Genomic DNA, 7,810 nt, shown 5'->3' on the forward strand with positions numbered 1-7,810 from the left:
AAAACTTTAAAATAATAAAATATTCACTCACAAATGTAAAATAATCACTAATAGTTAAACTAAACAGTATTTAAAGTTTTGTATATACAGGTACTAAAAATTTACTATAAAACGGCTAAAGTTTTCTATACGCAGTTGCTGGATGTATATTATAAACGGCCCGGCATGGCCAAGTAGTTAGAGGGCTCGACTCGCAATCTTAGGGTCACGGGTTCGAATCCCCGTTCCCCCAAACATGCTCTCGCTTTCAGCCGTGGGGTCGTTATAATGTGACGGTCAATCCCACTATTCGTTGGTAAAAGAGTAGCCCAAGAGATGGCGGTGGGTGGTGATGACTAGCTGCCTTTCCTCTATTGTTGCACTGCTAAATTAGGACGGCTAGAGCAGCTTTGCGCGAAATTCAAAACACACACACATATACTATAAACAGGTTTTAATGTTTTGTATTCGCAGGTGTTGGAATTTCACTATAAACAGGGTTTTGAAGTGTTCTATATAAAGGTGCTGAAAGTTCACTATAAAGAAGGCTTTAAAGTTTTTTTATACGCAGGTGTTGGTATTTCACTATAAACAATACTTTAAGTTTTCTATACGCAGGTGTTGGAAGCTTACTTGAAACAAACAATGGAATTTACTATGTAATTTTTTTGAAATAAGTCACAATGGACGTATTACACTGTTATGAGACCTGAGCATGCGTTTCCCATGAATGGGAGTTACTGTATGTGTTTGGTTTGTTTTGAATTTCTCGCAAAGCTACACGAGGGCTATCTGCGCTAGCTGTCCCAAACTTAGCAATGACAGACTAGAGGGAAGGCAGCTAGTCAACACCACCAACCACCGACTCTTGAGTCACTCTTTTACTAACGCCCCAACAGCTGAAAGACCGAGCATGTTCGGTGACTACTGTATGTGTATTAAAAGAAGTTAATACACTGAGTGATGCAAGGTTAATGCATATTAAGAGAAATGATACTTTCAACGGAAAATCTAAAACTGTGACTAAATTGAGTTCAAATGATGTGTAGCTAATACACAAATATATTTCAGTTACAAACATATATACGCACAAACTTATGCACCCATACTCATCGTATTTGAAGAAGGAAGATATTTACTGTCTCTAGGAATATAGTTTCTGAAAAATTGCGCTGATGAAATGATTATACAGTGTACTAAAACGTTTTTTATTACAAGTTCAATTGCATTGGAAGAAAAATGAAGAATGTAATATATGAGAAATATTAAAGTTCATAAATAGAAATATTTAATACTTATTTATAGACAAAAATACGTAACAAAACTTATTTAATATTGTTAATGATTATAAAATTAGATGTATTGGCTTATCAGTAGTGAAAATTTACTTCCTTCGTGACAACGATTGTTTTTTAATCGAATTTCGGTTAAAGCACATGCTTACATATTTTAGCAATAGAGGGCACCACTTCCATGACATGTTTCATTAGACAAGTCTTTTTTTTCTCCCCCCCCCCACAATTCTTGTTATTAACAGCAGTTAATTTAAAAATTAAAATAGTATACAACGAGGAATTGATTCTTCATTGAATTGAATAAAATCTAAACGCAGCAACATCGAAAACTAAACGCTGTTTGGAGTTCTCTTAAGCTCTTGATATTCCTAATGTTTTACAATCAATTCTATATCTAACCTACTCGAGAAAGAAGTCAATCTGTCAGAATCCAGATTTACGTACATAAAGATAAACTCAACAGAGAAAGCAAAAATGACGTTAGCGCTCAATCTCGACGTCAAGAAGTCTAACAGTTAAATTCTGAGGATAGAAACATTGCCTATGGTCTCAAACAATTATATCATAAATGTAAATTCAGTGATCAAACACCTTATTTTATTCAAATTCGATTTTTATTGTTATTTTCACATTATAAAGAAAGTAAATAAATAAATAATGTCAAAACTTAAACGTTAATGTGTACTTGTATATAAACCACAAATTTAAAGCTTGTACAAAAACTTCTATATGTATTTGTACATACATGTATATATGTATGTATAACTTGTGATGGTCTAAATGTCTACCTGAATGTATAATTTATGTGGTCTACATAATAGGTGCATATTTGTTTAACCAATCTTTATTGATTTAGTGTCAAAAATGTTATCGTTTAAGCTAGGCCTGAATATATTTTTAGCACTAATTTACAAAATAATTACTTGACAGATATATTTCCGACTTAACAGAGTCATTCGTTATGATTGTATGCAGAACCTTTTAGTATGTAAAGTTACTCGATAATTCGAAATAATTGAAACTGATTGTGGCGCATTAAACGGCTGCGAAGAGATAAAATTTGTGTTTTTTTATTAACATAATTTCTAGAGTTCTTGCCTAGAAGTCGTACTGTTTAATTTACTAAAATACATGTGCATAAAATATTTTTATTCAATTTATTTCCATCTGCATCGTATAAAAGGAGTGCTACATTCTATTATAAAAGAATGCAGTACGTGTGTCATGCTTTGCCATTGTAGTTCCATTCTATTTAAATAAGAAACAGATCCCCAACTGGCATTAAATACAGCATGAACACTGTAACGAACACTTCTTATCAACTACTTTTCTTATAAAACAGCTTTCTGAGTTTAATGAGATCTTAATCTGTCACTTCTATCTCCAAATAAGAGTTTCAAAATGCCCCAGATCGGTTCGTTTGGATTCAGGTAGGATCTTTGGGATGGTCAAAAAAGATTCTGGATGATGTTTGTAGTTTTCATGGAGCAAAGAGTGATTACATTTGGGCGGATACTCTACATATTCCCAGTAACATTGCATTTGTTCTATACACTATCCACAGTTTATTTGTCTATGAGTAGGTGGCTTGGTATGTTTCGAATACTTATACCACTGATGCCAGAGTCAATATTTATTCATCTTTGAAGTTCCATGAATTCCTTTTGTCATGGTATTTTTAGTTCATCTAGTTACTTGATGCTCTTAATAATCTTTATAAATTATTGTTGTTTATATAGTTTTGATAATACATAGTGTATGTATTCGATGACAAGGAACCCACTTTGAGACTAATAATGCTTGGAAACGGCTTGAATGGGTAATGAAGTAAAACTTTAATATAAATTTAACATAACAGCAAATGTACAACGTTTCGACAAGGTTTTGTACCTGATGATGACAAAACCTAGTCGAAACGTTGCACATTTGCTGTTATATTAACTTTATATTATAGTTTTCTTCATTACCAATTCAAGCCATCTCCAAGAATTAATAGTGTGTATATGTATGTAGAATCCCTGAAGGAGGACGTAATATAATTAAAAATTGAGTCGAACCTTCTTACTCTTACCAGTGTAGACAAATGTAGTTAAGAATAACTTATTGTTGCATAAAGCAAGCAGAGGAAAGAAATACAGTGAAAGAAAATAATATTTTTTACGCTGACAATGAAACTTAAACTTCAATAAAAAATTCTGTAAGGTAAAATTGTAGCTCAGTCAGGTTAAATAACAGCGTCACTAAAGACGGTACGATTAAATCAGGAAAATCAGAAACGTTGCAAATATATATATAAATTCAATAAAGTTAAAACTTTAAAGTTTTTTTTATAATAGGATTTACGTTGTATCTTAGATTGAGATCTTTTCACGTGAAAACTGACTCAATGGAGAGAAGAAGAAGAAACACTTTTGTTAAAGGAAAAGATGGATCGACACTTCGTGACTTCTTCAGCAAGAAACAAAGAACCTTTGTACTCGATCTGAACACAGCTGCACTCTTTTACAAGAGCTCATCTTTAAATTCCAAGAAGTAACTAGATATTTGTCACTAAGCTCTCTTGTGGATTCCCTTTCAGAATCAATTTAATTTCCATCCCGAATTCTGCCTAGGAGCTATGCCTTATATTATGTGTTAAGCAATGGATGAAAATATATTTTCCTGGATGGAGTCACTTCGAATAATAGCTATTCTAAAAGATTAAACGTAACAACCATTTAACATTGAAGTCAAATTTTGTGTTTTGTGTAACAGAAGTCTATTATAAATTCATTGTATCGTCTTCCAGGGGTATCACCATATTTCAGCCACATTATAACTTTGTATCATTCAACTATTATGTCACATCTTTAAAATTTTAATAACCAAAAATTGGGGATATTGGTTTTCATCGACGCACAAATACAAACTATTAACTGTGTGTTGATTGAGCTTTAATATCAACGTGGTTTCTCACAATAATCCAGTCTTAAGAAATGACGTCGTCCCATAAGATGAACATTGAAAGACATTGTCATTTCCATTGATACTTATTTATACACTTTACTTAGTAATTTCTCAGTTCTAAATATATAATGGAACATTCCAGTAAACTCACTAAAAGCGATTTTACCTACATAATAGCAAGCATTTTGTTTTTTAAATCTATGTATAATTAAATGTTATTAAGTCTAAAAAGAACCCTTTCTTCACATCCAGAAATCATATACGAAAATCTGAGGCAATCTTTAATTATAAACAACAGCCTAGCCACCATTTTAGCAACATTTTTAGTCCATTAACCTCTGTATTAAAAAACCTAACTACAAATAAAAACAAAATAAAACATAGATCATATTCTGATATCACTATCACATTTCAGCAACAATGACACGTTAAAGTCCCTAAGAAATAGTCTACAAAAGCAAGTAATCAGATTTTTTAAAAATTCATCCCACATATTGAGCTTAGAGATCACCATGTCAACCTTATTAATGCTACAATTAAAAGATTAAAAATATTTGGATTGTTTGTTTTAGCGCAAAGCTACACAATGGCCTATCTGTGTTCTTCCACCGCAGGGTATCAAACCCCGGACTTTAAGGTTCTAAGTCCGTGATCTTACCGGTGACTTATTGAGGAATCCTTAAAAATATAATTAATCATGGCGACGCCAATACTCTTTATAAAATGGTCTAAAATGTAAAACAATTCTATATTTTAAGTAATCCTAATAGAATGGCCACATGCTTGCATAATTACAAACAAAAATATATAACTTTTCTTCCAGAAGGGCCATTTCCTGACTTCTGCTCAGTTTTACCTAGTTCATAGCTTTTGAAGCTCAGCTCTGATGCCATATATTTTAATTAGCTAATTTTGGGTCAATTTTTCAAATTATAACAAAGAAATGATATCTTTTTAGTTATACCGCCAGAAAAGAAAGGAATAATAAAAAAAGAAAATATGATTTTCATGATAAGTTTAGAGTGTACTTTTATTCACTAGAATATTTTGAAGGTTTTTTTCAACAAAAAGATATTGGAGATTGCTTCTTAAGAATTACAGAATGACAAGTTTGTCTTTTTTATAGCTAACATTTTCATAGTCGGGCGGTAAATCTCAGAGAGCTTCTCTAATGATCTCCATATTATAACGAAATATGCAATTTGTCTTATGCTCTTGACATTAGATGATTTTCGTCCTCCAATTTCATTTTTAAAAAAGTCGCTGCTTTAAAGTTTGCATAACTTCTGTGGAAAACAAAGTCAAAATAAATTAAACCTGTTACCATTATACTACTAAGAGCCGTGGTCGTCACGTGTCTTGAAAATTTCAAATTGTTATTAAAATGTGAATTACATTATACTCTTATTTTTTCATTTGCTAAAAATAATATTTGAAGGGATTTTTCCGCCCATTCTTCGTACATGACATGGTAAAACTAATGTGGTAACTTTACTCGAATAGCACCAAGGACTAAGCGGTAAGACTGAGGGCTTATAACGTTAAAATTCAGGTGTTCGATACCCACAGTGAGCAGAGCCTTTTTAGCTTAAGATAACCCATTGTATAGCTTTATACCTAACAACAGACACACAACTTACTCGAATAATCCGGGGATAATACTATAATACGTTCAACATAACCTTTGCACCAAACACTCTTCAGAAGAAAGATCAGCAGATTCTACTACTTGGGCTATTTCCTATATAAATAGCAACGTAGCTCAGATTCGAATGATGATGGGACACTATAAGAGGTTGCCGTAGGTTGCAGCCCGTTTAGAATGACTAATGTATAAACGAAAGCTTAAAAACATAGTGTTGTTCATTCTATACTTATGAAGTGCTTTAAATATTGCTCAACAATTAGAAACATTTTTGCTAGAAAATATTTAGTACAACTTTTTGAAAAATTACCTTCTTAACTATTTCCCAAAGAATTTGAATTAGTTGGAATTCTACTGGAGATCACACAAATCACGTATTGAAATAAAAAACATGCCATTGTAGTTATTCTACCTAAATAGCAATGTAGCTCAGATTTGAAAGCTATTAAAAAATTGGGACTTAGCATTCGAATAATACAATAATCTTGAGATTATTATAAAAAAAACATAAATTAAAACTCAGCAAACTTTGTAATTTGAATCTAAAAAACAACAACACGCGCTTTGTTAATATTTATTTCATGAAAAACGTCATATACGAAATTCAATGTACATATTTCCCTGCCAAATATGTAAGAATTTTGTTTGTTTGTTGTTAAGCTACACAACTACACAAAACTACACAATGGGTCATCTTTGCTATGCCCACCACGGGAAATGTAGGAGAAACATATCAATGACATTAATAATGTTACACAAAAATATTGCTGGTTTGTTATTGTTGTTAAGTGCAAAGCCACACAATGGACTAGCTGTGCTCTGCTCACCACAGGTTCCGAAACCCGATTTTTAGCGACGTAATCCTGCAGACTTACCGATGAGCAACTGCGAAGCACACACAAAACGAAGCCACAGTTGAATATTTTGTGCAGTCTCGTGAATTACTATCTTCAGTGGTTTAGCAGTGAGCTTGTGGCAGAAAGAAGAGCATTGTGTAGCTTTGCACTTAAATATAAAATAAGCAAAACCATGAAATTACCTACAGAACTACCATATAGTCTCAAAAATTTATTTAAAATGCTAAAAGTGTCTAGATAGAAGAGGAATTGTTGGTTTGTTGTTATGCGCAAAGCAACAAAATGGGCTATTTGTGCTGCGTCAAATACACGTATTAAAACCCGATTTGTAGTACTATAAACCTTCAGAGCCACTGGGGAGGGGGCGAAAATTTGGCTGATTTTAAAATAAATCTTTACCTTAATTTAGATATATTTGCATGTAATATCAATAGGTAGATAATTTTAACGTTTCACAGCTTATTGTTTTTACTCTGCTTGCATATTTTAGTCCATCTTTCTAATATTTATACATCTATTAGTTCTTGTACAAAATATGCTCTACTGTTTATATTGTTTGTTTGGAATTAAGCACAAAGTTACACAATGAGTTATCTGTGCTCTGCCCACAATGGGTATCGACACCCGGTTTCTGGCGTTGTAAGTCCATAATCATATCGCTGTGCCACTGGGGGGGGGGCGCTAAAATTCTAACATATGTGCTAATTTTTTACGTTGTTATATATAATACTGTCATGGAAATATTTATTATGAAACTTTATTATTTACTATTCATAAAATACTACGTACTTATATTTATCTTTATTTCTTCCGTGGACCACTTGTTAGTGTGCAGAACTGTGGATCTATGGGTACCCGTTCGCGTCCCATTACCGCAAGAGAAGAAATCGCGCTCAGTAGTTTGGATTCGTGGGTGCGTTATAACCGAGACGGTCAAATCCCACTATTCGGTTACACAAAGGTAGCCCAAGAGTTGGCTGCTGGTGCTGTTGGCCTGTTGCCTTTCTTCTAGTCTATAAGCTGCAAATTAAAGATGGCTAATGCAGAGAGACCTTGGGTATCCTTGAGCGAATATCTAAAGATAAACA

The sequence above is a fragment of the Limulus polyphemus genome, unplaced genomic scaffold (genome assembly GCF_000517525.1).
Source record: "Limulus polyphemus unplaced genomic scaffold, Limulus_polyphemus-2.1.2 Scaffold308, whole genome shotgun sequence".
Lineage (NCBI taxonomy): Eukaryota > Metazoa > Arthropoda > Merostomata > Xiphosura > Limulidae > Limulus > Limulus polyphemus.